This window comes from Melozone crissalis, unplaced genomic scaffold (genome assembly GCF_028551555.1).
Source record: "Melozone crissalis strain CALT ecotype California unplaced genomic scaffold, PUWL_Pcris_2 ptg000066l_1, whole genome shotgun sequence".
In the NCBI taxonomy this organism is placed as follows: Eukaryota; Metazoa; Chordata; class Aves; order Passeriformes; family Passerellidae; genus Melozone; species Melozone crissalis.
This window is the reverse complement of record NW_026535844.1, coordinates 3,224,562-3,240,311: the sequence shown is the minus strand read 5'-3', so window position 1 is coordinate 3,240,311 and position 15,750 is coordinate 3,224,562. Positions and strand designations below refer to the sequence as shown.

General features: G+C 48.1%; 1 pseudogene; it reads left to right on the top strand.

Annotated features, from left to right (window-relative positions):
* Positions 1-15,720, top strand: part of LOC128945470 (zinc finger protein 208-like) — a 463,302-nt pseudogene extending 447,582 nt beyond the window's left edge.
* The last annotated feature ends 30 nt before the right edge of the window (positions 15,721-15,750 follow it).

Below are 15,750 nucleotides of genomic sequence, written 5' to 3'. Positions count from 1 at the left end.
CCATAATTCAGCATTTACTCACATCAGTTTTCCCTGGACACAAATCAAAATAAAGGACACAGTCCAGAGATCAAGTCCAAACATTCAGGGCAAAGGAACTCTCTGAGCTCGTACTCACGGTTAACATGTACCAAATCTACACAAATCACTACATTTAAACACAATAAATACCGTCACTGATGTTTCTCCACCCGCTTCTCCGCGGGGCACTTCTCTTCCTGCCCCCACAGCCTGCTGCAGCCTCAGGCCTCACTCGGCTGCTTCAAACACAGGTAGTACTCACCCCCCGCACTGTAGGGCACTGTAGATCTACTCTCTTTTATACACCATGCACTTATACACTTGCACGATTAGAAACACAGTGCACTGACCACACAATGCAATAACCATAGAGCAACACAGTGTTTGACACACGCACGCATATAGAGATTCATTCGACCCACCCCCAGGGTCGCTAGCGGCTGCTCTATCAGACAATGAACCCCCAATACAGTGTCCGGACACTACACACATACATACACATAGAGGTCCACTCGACCCACCCCCAGGGTCGCTAGCGGCTGCTCTATCAGAACAATGAACCCCCATCTCTAATCCAGCTGCTCCACCAGCTACACCCAGACGTCTCTGAGTGATTTACTCCCTAGCTCTCTTTTCCCCCGGGGGCCCCTCAGTACATACCGTATTCTCCTCCGCAGGCCAGCAGGTCCTTGTCTGTCCTCGCAGGAGGCAAGTCGAGACGAGCGGAGCCCCACCAGGAAAAAAATCTTAGGGAGCGCCTTGAAGGTCTGTCTATCCCCCCGCCCCTGCAGGGACAGAGAACTCCTGCCTTGGCTCGCCATAATGTTTTGCCGAGAAAAGAAGAAAATTCTACAACTTTGTCAAAGTTTTAAAGTTGGTATGTTTGTTACAGCGCTGGATGCATGCGGAGATTGCTCTCTTCAAAAAAGGCATGCGTACCTCTGAGAACTTCAGGTCTCTTTTTATCTCTCTCTTAAATACATGTTTCACAATAGGTTCATACATATTCATTTTTATGGGTTTCGTGTGACATTTACCACTACTTCCTTTGTATCAGAAAAAATTCCGAGGTCAGGTTGACTTGCCCTCACAGCAGTCTCTGTCTCCTTCTATCATCTTCTGTCTCCCCCCCCTTTATCTCTGTCCTTCGCTGAAGTAACTCCACTGAGCTTAGACCTTGCAGTCTAGCTAAATAACTATGGTTTCTAACTACAGACTCAACTCAAAAATGTACATTTCACTTAAATTAAAATGGATTTCTATCCTGAAAAATTTTCAATTTACTTCACTCACCCTGGGCTCTGCCCTGAGCTGTGCAAATTCCATCAGTGCAAGCAGGCAGAGCTTGGGGTGAGGGGCAGAGGGAATCAGCCCAATTCCTGCCCCAGGCAAGGGACCCAAGTACATTGTCCACACTTTGCCCAGCAGTGTTCATTTGCATTTCTAAAACTCCTCTGCAGGCTGCCTGGAATGAAGCTTCTCTTCCAGGGCAGCCATCTGGTGAGTCACATGCGGCCCCCCAAGAATATGCTTTTTTAAAAAAAAGTATTAACTATTTATGTTCAAAGTATTACAGTTAAATCTCTTTGATTTTGCAAAATGCAACATAAAGGAGAACGTGGAAAAATCCAGACCAAATATTGAATCTCACACTTCTGTCGAAAACCTACCTGGCAATATAAAGTGGGAATATTATGAAAAATTTTTCTCATGTTTTAATTTTGTCATTGAAACTGCAGGGAAAACAAAAACTATCCAAGAATCTCTTTAGTGTTAGAGAGTCAAAGCATTCCATGGTTCTGGCCACGATGTGCAACAGAAATAATTTCTTCCACAAATAGCCCAGCTGTGCAGAGAAAATCATTCCATGCCATGTGAGTTTTACTAGATTTTTCCTAAACTTTATGTAGTCTAAACCAATCTAAATCCACTGCTTTAACGTAGATTGCTTCCAAGTTGTGTAAGTTTTTAGTATTTGGTTTCCTGTTGGACCCGGATTTCTTCCCCTCTGATGTGTGAATTCGGTCCACACTCCTGGATTTCCTTCTCAGCCTTTTCCAGCCCAGGTGTCTCCAGCTCTGCCGGGGGCAGTGCCTGGGGTAGTTGTTGGTTGTTGTTTGCTGCTGGGTATTCCCAGTCTGTTCGGATGTTAAACTAATCTCCATTGAGTGGTATAACACTCATTAAATAAAACCTTTAAAATTCATTTCCCAAAGGAAAAGAAAACCAAGCCTGAGCAGAGAAATAATGTTTAAAAGAACCAAATTCGGTACATTTTGCAGCAGTGCATTGGCAGGCAGCCCAGAGTGTGGGTGTCCGTGAGCCCCAGAGGGGAATTGTGCCATGGTGTTCCCCAGCAGCTGTGGCAGTGCAGGCCCAGCCAGCGCTGAAGCTGCAGCAGTGGCAGCAAGGCTTGGCCCCAGTGGCTGGAGATGGCAGAGGAGGGTGGCCAGGATTGCAGAGGATTCCAGCCGAGGATCTGTGGGCAGGCACAGGGGCTTGGCCCGCTGTGGAGCCCTGGCTGCTGCTGCGTTGCCTTCAGGGCAGGCTCCGGGGCGGTCTCCCATCCTCCTGCTGCAGGCGGGAAGTGCAAATCTCCGGGGCTTCAGCGCCCTTGAGGCCAGGCTGAGGGGTCCCCCCGTGTTGAGCTGTGCTAGCGGCTGTTTGTGGCCTCAGGGACACTTGGCATGAGCCCCTTGGCCACCAGTGGTGCTGCTTTGCACTCCTTAGGCAGGAGCCGATGTCCTGGCTGGGTGTTGGCAGCAGCAAAGTGCCAGGGCGGGCTCAGTGCCAGCCCAGCTTCCTGTGGGAGAACATGCCTTGATTTCTGCTCCAGTGGTTGCTGAAGCAGTGAGAATTGCTTTTGCCCCCCTGTTAGGTGCCATGGTGTCAGCAGAAGATATTGAAGCCTTCCTGCTCAGGGCATTTCAGTGCCAGGCTCTCACAAGCACCCACAGCTGCGCGGGTTGAGCTGAGCATGGGGCGGTGACCTGCGCTGTGTCTGATTGCCCTTCCTTCCCTCCCCTGGAACATGGTGTTTCTTTTAGACTCCACTTGTCCTGGTTGCTTCAAAGTATTTGGAGAGGCTCCATATCTAATTTTCCCTATTTTCCTGGGGCTGCCCACACTTCTGGGCTCACATCAGATAGGCCTTGTCAGACATTTGACACAAAGGTGCAACAGAACCAGCCTCTGTATACATTTTTAAAATATTAATTTGTGTTACGAGTTTAGCAATCAAATCCCTTCCCAGTAAATCATTATAACAATTAGGAGCAAATAAAAATTCACGCATTTCAAACCCATCTCCCGGATCTACTAACAGTGATTGAATAAAACCACACATCTTTCCGACTTATCCCCTCACTAATTAAACATATTTTTAGCATTTTCCCCCCCTTAGGTCTAAGATTTAGAGTGGATTTAGAGACACCTGTGTCCATCAGGAAATGCCTCCTCTCAATGCAGACCCACCCTGAATGTTTTCAAGGGCTGCAGTGTGGAGGGTCCCTGGTGTGATGGGAGCTGTGACAGCCCTGCCAATCCATGTCCATCAAGGGGTGGACTTGCTGGTCCTGAGGATGCTGCTGTCTGTGCTTGCAGTGTCCTTGTGCCCTGCAGCTGGAGTCTTGCCAGGGGCTGTTTGGGTGGGCTCTCCCCTGCCGAGGAGGGCAATGCCTCTGCCAGGTGCTTGTGGCTGAGCCCGTGCCCTGGGTGCCTGGGCCCCCTTGGGCCCTGGGGTTGATCCCTCAGGGGCTGTAGGAACTGTGCCCTGGCCTTTGCCTTCAGCTTGGCCTTTTGCTGCTCCCTTCTTGCACTCACCTGCTGTGCCTTTGTGCCCAAGTGCTGCAGGGCCTTCTTGTGCCCCTTCTGCAGCCCCCTCAGTGCCTGTGGGTGCTTGTCTTGCTTTACAAGAGAGGTGTTGGCTCGGGAAGGCAGAAAAAGCCTCTCTTGGAATGGAGAATGCAAACCCCCGCCCTCTTCATTTTTAGACTAGTGAAATCGAGGGGCTCTGAGGCAAAGATATGGGAATAGGAATACCAGTTCTTTACTAGTGTGTATAATAAAGCAAAGAAACACCAACAGCTGCGGCACTGACAGCAAACAGAGCCCGGACCCAGTCCCGGCCTTTGGGCTGCGACGCTTTCCCTTTGGGTGCAGTTCCGGGCACGGCCGGCAGGGGCGCTGGTGGCTCCCGCGGGGCGGGGCAGCGCATCCCTCCCATGGGAACCTCTCTGAAAGGAAATAGAGCAATCCCTTCATCTAACTCTTTCACTTTTTTACCTTCTCTAGCCTTTCTCCCGTGTTTTGGGAAAGAATTTGGAGACGGCTGCCTTTTAACTGAGCTCCTAGTGTTTCAATAAGGTTCTTCCTGTAGAGAGAGAGTTTCCCTGAACAGCCGGAGCTGTGGTTACCAAGGGGCCGTAACTCAGAGCAGGACGGGGTCAGGGGAGGATATCCCGCCGAGGCTCGGTGGGAGTGTGGGCAGGGTCTGCTGCTGGAATCGCCAGAGGGGGATCTTCCCGTGGAGCCCGAGGCGGAGCGTGGGCAGCCCCCACATGGCTGATGGCGGCTGATCCGGCAGCTCCCGGCGGAGCAAAGGCAGGTGGGAGAGCCCGGCAGCAGCGGCGGTGCCCAGCGCAGGTGGCACGGGCAGGGCAGGCGGGGATGGGATGGCTGGGACCCCCCCTGGGTGCGGTGGGCGCGGTGACCTCGGAGCAGGTGGCAGGACAGAGCAACCCCCATCTTCCCCAGCACGGCCGGCAGAGCGGCCGCGGGCCAGGCAGTGGGAGCAGGGCACACAAATTGAGCGACAGCGGCGGGGCAGGTGGAGCTGCCCTGGGCAGTGAGGCCGCACCTGGGATGGAAACCGGGGCAGGCGGAGCTGAGGCGGGCAGCGAGCCGGGACCCAGGACAGGCGCCTGGGCCGCGAACGGAGGGGGCAAGACCTTCAGAGGATCCCACCTCTGATTTTTCCTCTTGTTCCCTTGCCTTTCATTTCCCTTTTTCTTTTCTTGTTTTTTCTCGGAGGTTTCTGATATTTTAAAGATTTTTTTTCTTCTAAAATCTCGTGTCTAACATATGGCATATTCTCTTCCTGATTAAATGGGTTTTTTACAAATAAATCCAGAGCCTAGCAAATCTAAACTTCTGCTTGGATACTTTGAAATGGTCAATGAGCTAACTCATGACGTCCTAATGTTGTCTTTACCATCACCTTTTTATTTATCCTTTGGCAAATTAAGTATCTGTCAGTTACTTGTTTGCAAATTGAAAGATCCCAATGCACCCATAGTTCCTTAAGAAATGATCACACAAAGCTTGGGTTCCCCATTGGGTTTTCTGATGCCTGTCTTCTAATATTTTCTTAGAAGCACATTTTATTAAGTGATTGTGTTCCATCATGAAGTTTCCATTTCCCTGATTTATCTTGGTCATTTCCTGTCTTGTTTAAGTCTTTTTTCTCGGCTTCCCTAAACTTTGGAATTTCTGGTTTTTCCTCATTTGGAGTTAATATTAACATAACTCTTTCAGCTCCATTTTCTGCTGCATCCTTAGCTTTGTGATCTGCCAAATTATTTCCTCTTCTTTCTGGGGTCTTTCCCTTTTGGAGTTCCATTATATGTACTATAGCTATCTCTTTTTGGTAATTGTAATGCCTCTAAAACCTCTAAAATAAGTTCCTCATGTACTAGTCTTTTTCTTCTTGAATTAAGTAATCTTTTTCCTTTCCAAATTTTTACAGGTATGTACTACTCTAAAGGCATACCTTGAATCAATATATATAGTTCCTTTATTTTGTGTTAAATATTCTAGTGCTCTTTTTAAAGTATATATTTCACAAGTTTGAGCTTACTAGTTTAAGGTTAATTTCCCTTTTTCCATAGTTTGCATGTTTTTCGCATCGACTACTGCATATCCTGTATTTTTTCCTTTTACAAGGAGTTGTATCTCTATTTTTTTTCTTTTTTTTTCCCTGTATCCAACTTACAGGTTTTCTGCCTCATTTTTCAAGATCTCATCTATTCATCTTCTGCCTCTGTTTTTCACATTCACTAACAACCTAAATACCACTTTTCTTTCAACTACACACACAAAAATAAAAATCTTTTTTCTCACACTACTTTCAGTACAATACACCTCCCTCCAAGGAGATATAGTGAAGCTTAAAATACAGAATCTACATTACCTATACTTTCATTCATCTACATTCACTCACTTTTATTTCTCATTCCCTTCCACACATTCTTTCCCACCCTCAGGACACAGAGTGGATCCCTGTTGACAGAGAATCGCGGGTCCCTGTGGCCCCCCTCACCTTGGGGTTGGCCTCTGGGTCTCAGTATCTCCGGGCCTCCTGGGAGGGCCCTGACTCTGCTGCCTCCGGTGCCGTTCACCTGTGAGGCTGATTTGTGTGTCACTCACACTCTTTAGCCACGGCCCCCTCACATGCCTTGGGGGACAATTGCCCATTTGCAGGTCACCTGTACCTTATGCCACAGCCCCCACACGCCCAGGAGAACAATGGCTTATTTGTGGGTCACACACTCCTCTTTGCACAGCCCCCCTTCCCAGCACCAGGGAAGGGCTGATTTTGTGTGTGACTCACTCTCACACACAACAAGACAACAATAAGGTACCTTTTGTTATAAATCATCAACTCAAGAGCCAAACTTATAAGAAAATTTTGCAAAGATTTATTAATTTGTCTGTGCGACTGAAGTTCGGTAATCTACACTACCACAGCCAAGGGTCAGCGTCGAGCCCGGGTTCGGTGCTGGGTGAACACGGATCTGAGCTCCGAATGTCAGAGTCTTGCCCTGTTCACAAATGCTGCCTGACGCAGCGATTTCTTTTACAGTTTATTCTGCTCGAGGCAGAGATGACCAAATGTTCTTTGTGTCTCTTCCCATGCATAACCGTGTCTTTACCTGTGCAGAGATGGACAAAGACTCAGTCCTGGTGTCTGATGTTGTTAGTAGACTCCGGGGAAGTCAGCATTCACATGCATCAGGGTGGGGCTGTGGATCATCTTGGTAGCTGTGTAATCGTCAAGACGAAAATCACACTTGGCTGGACCTGGTGACCCGGGGAAGCCAGCCATTATTGCCCTAGAAGCTTCTATTCTTTCATTGAAAACCCCAATGTTTATCTCAACCAAGTCCAGGAACTAGATGTATATGAATAAGACACTGCTCCTGGCCAGGATGGTCAAAAGACATAATGTGGATTTTACAATATTTTATACATTAATAGCATGAATTGTCTCTACCATATACTACACTTTCACATCACCTATTACAAGTTTAGGTGTTTCTGGCCAGTCCCCGTGCTCTTGGATATTCCTCAACTGTTGGAGAATGAGGGGAGACAACCATCCTTTGATGCATCGAACTCAGCTTTATTCATCAATCAATCACCTTATATAACAATAGTAATGAACTCCATGCATATTCTGTAATCCAATTTCATGATAGGCTAACAGAGAAAACTCTAACCACACCTTTTGTTTTAGAATACCTACAATTGTTTATCATAAGCAAAAACCAAAACAGAAACCAGAAACTAAAACAGAAACTAGTGTTCCCAAAACTTCTACATCTGTTCTCAGGATGGCAGGCCTTCCCAGAGACGGTGTTCTGCTTGTTATGGGAAGACAGGCCGAGAACTCCATTGTTTATAGAATGATGCCTGAGAGAGTCTAATTGTTTACACAAATCAGAAGGCTGAGAGCTGTTAGAAACTGCTTTTACTTTTCCCTTATACTTTTCTCTCAAATGTATGTCTCATGGCCTTTTTCTTTAAGCCGTTCTTGAAAAACTCTCCGACATTTCCCCCGTTTTTTTCTTTGAGAGAAAAGAGGTTAATTTGCCAGGTTTTCTCTATCATCCTACTAACCATATTTTGGATACAGCTGCAGAAGCAAGGTAAGATAATGGTGAAGTTTCTCCTCACAGAAACTCTTGTGGAGGAGGCATTACCTCCTGTTCACTGTCAGGGGCAAAGAAAAGAGAAGAGAACTCATCCACTATGCTTGGCAACACTTCAAACTTCAGAGCAGCTTCGTGTGGGGCCTCATAACAAACTCCAAAAGTATAGACCCCGCTCTGCCAGGGCTCAGCTACACCAAAGGCCTGAGGACAAACAGGACACTCAGTGTCAAAAATGTGATCCTGTGGAGAAGGATCAGAACCAGTGCTCAGAGGTGGAATAATGATAACTTGCTTAAATAACAGGATCCACCCTGCGCTTGGGCTGGTATTCCATTCGAGGCTCTATCTCCACAGATTAGAAATATTCCTGTGGGTAATTTCTTAGGTGTCATAACAGTAGAGCCTTTACACTGGTTATAAAGCTGTTTGGACACTATTTCCAGGTTTACATGTCTGTTTATGCTGACTCATCCTTTGAAAATTAGAGTAATCAAGGCTGAACCGCAATTATCTAATGCTTGATTGGGATCTCTTCTTATAGGGCCTACAACAGAATGTTGTGTTAAAGGCACCAGTTTCTTATACCTTATCGAGGCTATATATAATGCACTTTGAGCTTTAACCCTTTTTAAAATACACTGTACCTCCCACCGATAATAAGCTAAGATTTTCTGCTCATGAGATTCATAAAGGTCTAAAGCTGAGGCAGTGTTTAGCCTTGTCTCATTCCGTAGTGTTCGCTCCCAATTATGTTCCCAGATATGTCTATAATTATAAGTGTGGCACCATAAATGAAAAAGTAACAACTGATCTACCCAAAAAATCTTATCACAACCCTCACAACACAGTGCAACCCAAGCAGCACAATTTAGGCTGTGACATTCAAGGCAGTTCTCTTTTGCCAGTCCTCTTATATGAAAAGATGATAATGAGTCAATAATGTCAATCAGTTCTCTGGTCGTCCGGCAACGGCGTGTTACAGCCTTATCAGGCATTACACGACAGGTGGTAATTGGACTAAGAAAAGAAAGCTGTTAACTGTTTTCATTCATGCAACCTGGAGAGGAGATAAACCTGAAAATGATCCTTTTTGTCCTTGAATTTATCACATCCACCTTTTTTCATGAGTTTCTCAGAAATGTTCAAAGTCAGTTTTCAGTCTGTAATCCTCTAGTCATTTGGCTCGAATGGCATCAGCTGGGAGATTCTTAGTCCTTTGTTAATTTGGAGTGGTGAAGAGATAGCATGCATTTAAAGCACTTAAAATATTTAACTTAACAGACTTATTTGTAAATCATGTAAAATCACTTAAATCTAATGCAAACTTAACAAAATCTAACTTAACTTACTTAATAATACTTAACAAAATTTAATTTTCTTCAAATCCCACACAACTCAAACCTATATATAATTTAAACTTAGCAGACCTCGAACCCAACCGAAAACAAGCTCAACAATTTTAACCTTAACACTTAACGTCACTTAATTGATAACTTGACTTAAACTACTTAATAACAGATAAAACTTGCTATAGAGATAATATATAGCATTCACTATCACTCACTCACGGGCCCGATTCCAAAACATTCAACCAAAACAACCTTTCTCATATTTTTGTTACAGCATTTATACCAAAAACACTCTCACAACATCTTACTCATACAATCAATCCAACACATTTCAACATTTTTAAACTTTTTCAAAGCACAGCTTTAGAGTCTGACATTTCATCAACCCAGCCATCCAGGCTTCTGATGTTCAAAGTCTCTGGTAATACAGGTGTTTCCAAGACAGCATAACTAATGCCGAGCCAAATCGGCCGAAATTTTGACTCTCGCATCCATTTACGCTGATTTCTGTTTTACGGTTTGTGCTGGGCTTTTGTTTCACAGCGTGTGCTAGGGAGAACAAAAGATCTTTCTAACTTAGGTGAAGAACATCCTGACAGCAATAGTCCTTGGTGTTGTTTGTTTAGTTTCACTGGTCTTTTAATTGCAATAGGAATCTTTTCTTTTGTTGACAAGAGTCACAGTTATTACGGCTGTTAGATCTTAAACTGTAGCTTTTGCCGGCTGCGGGGCGGAAGGAGAAACGCTCCCGCTTGAAAAGGTGCTCCGGTCCCGCGAAATCGGAATCCGCTAAGGAGTGTGCAATAACTCACTTGCCGAATCAACTAGCCCTGAAAATGGATGACGCTGGACGCTCATCAGAGCCCAGAAAAGGTGTTGGCTGATCATTTTTCTTACAATTAACCTAACGAAACACAAATTCAGTGGCCATCATAATGATAACAATCCAACAAAAACTATGAATGCACAGCACGATTGCTCCTCCATCACCTGCTCTCTGATGTCCAATCACTGCTCCCAAACAGCAACTGATCACCCGTAGACATCTAGCCCCCAGTTCGCACACGAGGGCGATGCGGCTCCGGTCGCTCCTCCCGCGGCGCTCTTTGATCACTCCCGGCGCAGCTCTCAGGATGACGCGGCTTGGCTTCTGCGGCGGCGGCTCTGCTCTCGCGGCGGCGCGGCCGCTCCCGCGGCGGCGGCTTTGATCTTCCCGCCGCTGCCTCCCGTTGGCCATAGCGGCGCGCCCGTGCCGAGTTCGGGGTAGCACAGCACTGAAATTCCACCATAAATCACCGAGTTCACACATTTCCATTAATCCATAAACCATATTGAGAATAGACGTAAGTTCAAAGTCCTGTTAAATCCTTTTGCTAATTCATCTGTGCTCTGCGCTGCGGGTCACTCCCTTCGCGGCGGTTCTGCTTCGCCCGCGGTGGCTCCCTGTGGTGTCGGGTTGAAGGCTCCCTGTTGCAAAGGATTAGAGGCAGGAAGGAGAACCGATGCTGCAGCGATGACTTCTGATGGTGCTTGGCATTCCCGGCGCAAGTGGCCCTCTTTATTTGATGCTGCAAACGCAGCTGCCGTTTGAAGAGGTGCAAAAGCGGCTAACACTTGATTCTGAGCGGATTTTGCTTGTTCTTGTAAGCCTACTCCTAACTGTTTTATGGCATCTACTACAAGAGCCTGTTGTCCAGTTGGTATAAGGGCCATCCTTTCTAATGCCTCCTCTATAGTCCAATTCGCACCTAAGGTATTAAGTACGTTTCTAGTAGCTGAATTGCAATTTTGAATTGAACACTGTTTGAGAAGGGCCCCGGGCATAAATTCTGCGACACCTGCTCTCTCGATCGCAGCTGCAACTCTATCTATGAAAGCATCAAATGATTCGTCTCTACCTTGCTTAATTCCCATATATACTGGTATGCCTCCTGGTTCCTTTACTCTATCTATTGCGAGTCTGACTAACCTCATTGCTTCCCGGCACTTCTCCTGGCCTATTAAAGCTTGTGCCTCAGTTCGAAGGAAAGGTCCCAGACCCATAAGCTCATTTATAGTGACACCATGCAAAGGGTCACCTGGCTGTCTTTGAACTGCTACGCACTCATTTACGAGTGCTTGCCAATGGGCATTAAACAGCAATTGTTGGTGTTGGGTAAAGATTAATTTTACTATACCACGGCAGTCATTAACAAGAAGAATGCTAGTGTCAAAAATATAGTCTAGCATTTGCCTGGCTGCCTCGCTTTTAAATCCAAATTGACTAACAGTAGCTCGCAATTGGGATAACGTTTTCCAGTCAAGAGCACTGATCGTCGCCTGAATTCCCCCCCCCGCCTGAGGGGTAAAAACAACTGGACAAGCCAGCTCATTAGCCATGCTCATTAGCTCCTGATCTCCCTTTTCCATGGCATCTTTGGCCAAGGCTGCCCACGCATCTCTTCTATCCCGAGCAATCGTCACCGCCAAATCGTTTTCCGACCCAGGGACCGACTGATTGCTTTTTGGGAATGGAGTATACGTTTGTGGCCCCGGCTGCCGTGAGATAGCAGATACGGGAGAGTCAGAGGCGTGCCGTGTAGCCTGCGGCAAAGCGGGCAATAAAGCACCCTGCGGAGCTCGGCTCGTTAAGGGCAATAAACCGTCCTGCGGAGCTGGACTCATTAGGGGGGGCTGACTTGTTAAAGGAGGCGGCGAAGCCGGTAATACAGTGCTCTGCGAAGCGTGACTCACTGGAGCCTGGCCCGAAACCTGGCTCGGAGCCTGGCTCGGAGCCTGGCTCGGAACCTGGCTCGCAGCCTGGCTCGGAGCCTGGCTCGCTGAAGGAGGCGGCGAGGCTGGTAATAAAACCGTCCTCGATGCAGGGCCAAGAGGAGTGCCCGAATCCTTATCAAACTCCCTTTCTCGATCGTACTCTGCATTACGAGCATGGGCGGCAGTAGCCTGGCGCGCAGCCCTCTTTTCAGCTTGAAATTGTAAGAGCTCAGTGTTAATGACCCGCCATAATTTACCCAACTTCCTGGCAGTTTTATCATCATCTAAAGTAGCCTGCCACAATAAATCACCAAATTTACGCCACTCAGATAATTCGTGAATAGTATGAGGATTGACAAAGATTCCCCTCTCTACACCATAGGCTAAAAGACCTGGTAACTCTTTCTGTAAATCAATTCCCTTAATCTGCCTCTTTTGCAGAAAATTTATAAAAAGTTCATATGCGGCTTGCCGGTCCATATCTAAATAAATGAGCGCGCTCTGCAGTACCTCTGGCGTCGGCCGCACTTACCAGCCAAGACCCGTCTGTTACGGTCGCTTGGGGCACGGCACGGATCGGCGAACTTCGTCCGCTTTGTTTTCGTGCTTACTGCCGTTCCGCAGCTGCTCCTCGGAACCTGGACAAGTCCTCATCTCCCGTGGTTTTCCGTTATCCCCAAGAGCGTTCGTTCGTAGTATGGTATCACGTCCAGGGGTCGACCATTTGTTGGAGAATGAGGGGAGACAACCATCCTTTGATGCATCGAACTCAGCTTTATTCATCAATCAATCACCTTATATAACAATAGTAATGAACTCCATGCATATTCTGTAATCCAATTTCATGATAGGCTAACAGAGAAAACTCTAACCACACCTTTTGTTTTAGAATACCTACAATTGTTTATCATAAGCAAAAACCAAAACAGAAACCAGAAACTAAAACAGAAACTAGTGTTCCCAAAACTTCTACATCTGTTCTCAGGATGGCAGGCCTTCCCAGAGACGGTGTTCTGCTTGTTATGGGAAGACAGGCCGAGAACTCCATTGTTTATAGAATGATGCCTGAGAGAGTCTAATTGTTTACACAAATCAGAAGGCTGAGAGCTGTTAGAAACTGCTTTTACTTTTCCCTTATACTTTTCTCTCAAATGTATGTCTCATGGCCTTTTTCTTTAAGCCGTTCTTGAAAAACTCTCCGACACTCAACCCAGCTCTGCTGCCCAACCCCAGATGCTCTTGAGCATATCCTCAATCCGGCAGAATTTTGCCGAACTGTGGATGCTCTTGGAATGTTAATTCCTCAACCCAGCAGGTTTTAATTCTGGATGCTCTTGGGCTCTCTTATCCCTCAATCCAGCAGAATTTTTAGGAGCCCCTTTTGTCCCATTTCCTAGTGGATTGGGCTCGGAAACTCCTCTGCTCCCTTCCTCCGAGGGGTCCTGCCCCTCTCTGAGACCCAGTCCCAGTTACCCCGGGGGATTCTCTCACTCCTCTTCTCACTCGCTGTGTCTCTTTACTGGCTGCTTCCCTCGAGGAAAGCTGGAAACGCAGCGTGGGAGGTTCCAGCACTCACTTGGCAGGTCTGAGACAACCAGCCCTCGTCTCATTCACAGCCCAGAGCAGAGAATGAGGGGAGAAGGGAGCCCGGGAGCCCAAACAGCCCCGGCATCCCGAAATGGGGAGAGCGAAGTGTGGGGAGCTTTTGGCATTGCTGGGACTGCCAGCAGCCTGAGCAGGGCGGGCACCGAGGAGAAGGGGGACCCCCAATCCAAGCGTGACCCCCAACAGCTGGGACAGGGGGGAACCCCCTGAATGCCAGAGGGGAGGGACCAGGGACGGGGAACTCCTGGGAGGCTTTTTCAGGGCTGAATCTTGGGTATTTGGGAGGTTTTTCTGGAGCCGTGATGGCCAGTGACTTGTAGAGATGGACTTGGGCAGAGGGACCTTCAAACTCAATGTGTGTTGGGGAAGATGAAACAGGAAAGCCTTATAAATACGATTGTGTGGCAAAAGATTTTGTGAACATAAAAAGTATAAGGAAGATTAAAATGAAAGCAAGCTCTGAGATACCTCAGTTAGTGAACAATTGGAAAACAATGGTGTGGCCCAACTGAAGGTAAACCCCTTTTGATGAAACAATTCCCTCTGCTTGCAGACAGATCCAAGGGTCAGAGCAGACCCCACTAGCTCAATAGAAGGGGTCCAAAGAGGAGTTTTTAGGGTTTAAACTGTAACACAGTATGGTGATGTAATGATTTTTACAGGCTGTATGTAAATGCTCTAGGATTTGTATCTTGTACTAGATTGGTTAGTGAGAAATAGAATAGTCAACACAGAAGAAGATTGATTGTATTGTAACGGGAACCTTAATCTCTTATGCTCTTCCCCTCTTACTCTCTTACCCTCTCACCCTCTCTACCCCTCTCTTCTCTCGGGCCTGCTCCGAGCTGTGCCTGGCAGCTCCCAGCAGGGCCCTGCACCCAGGCCCTTTGCATAAACCGCAAGTTCCACGTCCTGGCTGCAGAGATCTCTCGTCTCTGTCTGTCCCGACTGTCCTACCCCCTGACACTCCTACAAACGCTCTCATCCCTTGTTTTCCCCAAACCAGGATTTCTCTTGCCAACCCCAGGGAGGCTGCGAGGAAGAGGAAGATGCCCGGGGACACTGAGGCAGGTGAGGAGGAAGTCAGTGCCCCTTTCCCCTCTGTGCTGCTCCATCTCCCAGCCCAGCACGGCCCCGGCTGCAGCTCAGCCCTGGGGGGATCTCCTTGCCCTTGCCTGTGGCACGGAGGCAAATCCCATCCTGTCCTTGTCCTTCCTCTCCCAGAGCAGGAGCTGAGCATGGAGAGCAGAGAGGACAAATGCCCGCGGCAGAACCTGGTGGCAGAGGCCGTTTTGAGCGGCTCCACGGTGCAGGAAGCCAACGGGGAGGAAAAGCCCCGGAGATGCCGCACGAGGAGGGGCTGCAAACGCAGCCGGCGGGGATCTGAGGGGGAAAGAGCCAGCCTGGGCCGGGAAGGCGGCCGGAGATGGAGCCAGAGCTTGGGGCTGGTGCTCCATGAGCAGCTCCATGATGGGGAGAAGCCCCACACGTGTGTGAAGTGTGGGAAGAGCTTCAGGCAGAACTGCAACCTGATTGTGCACCAGAGGATCCACACTGGGGAGAAGCCCTGCGAGTGTGGGGAGTGTGGGAAGAGCTTCAACCTGAGCTCCCACCTTATCAGGCACCAGAGGATCCACACTGGAGAAAGGCCGTACAAGTGCTCCGAGTGTGGGATGTGCTTCAGCCAGAGCCCCAATCTGATCAGGCACCAGAGGACCCACACTGAGGAGAGGCCCTACAAGTGTTCCAAGTGTGGGAAGAGGTTTAAGACCAGCTCCCATCTCCTCCAGCACTATCGGAGTCACAGAGAGGAGAGGCCTTTCCAATGCCCCGACTGCGGGAAGGGATTCAAGCACAACTCCCACCTCATTACCCACCGGCGCATCCACACTGGGGAGAGGCCCTACGAGTGTGATAAATGCAGGAAGAGGTTTAAGACCAGCTCCCATCTCCTCCTGCACTATCAGAGTCACACAGAGGAGAGGCCCTTCCGCTGCCCCGACTGCGGGAAGGGATTCAAGCAAAACTCCCACCTCATCAGGCACCGGCGCATCCACACTGGGGAGAGGCCCTACGAGTGTCCCCAG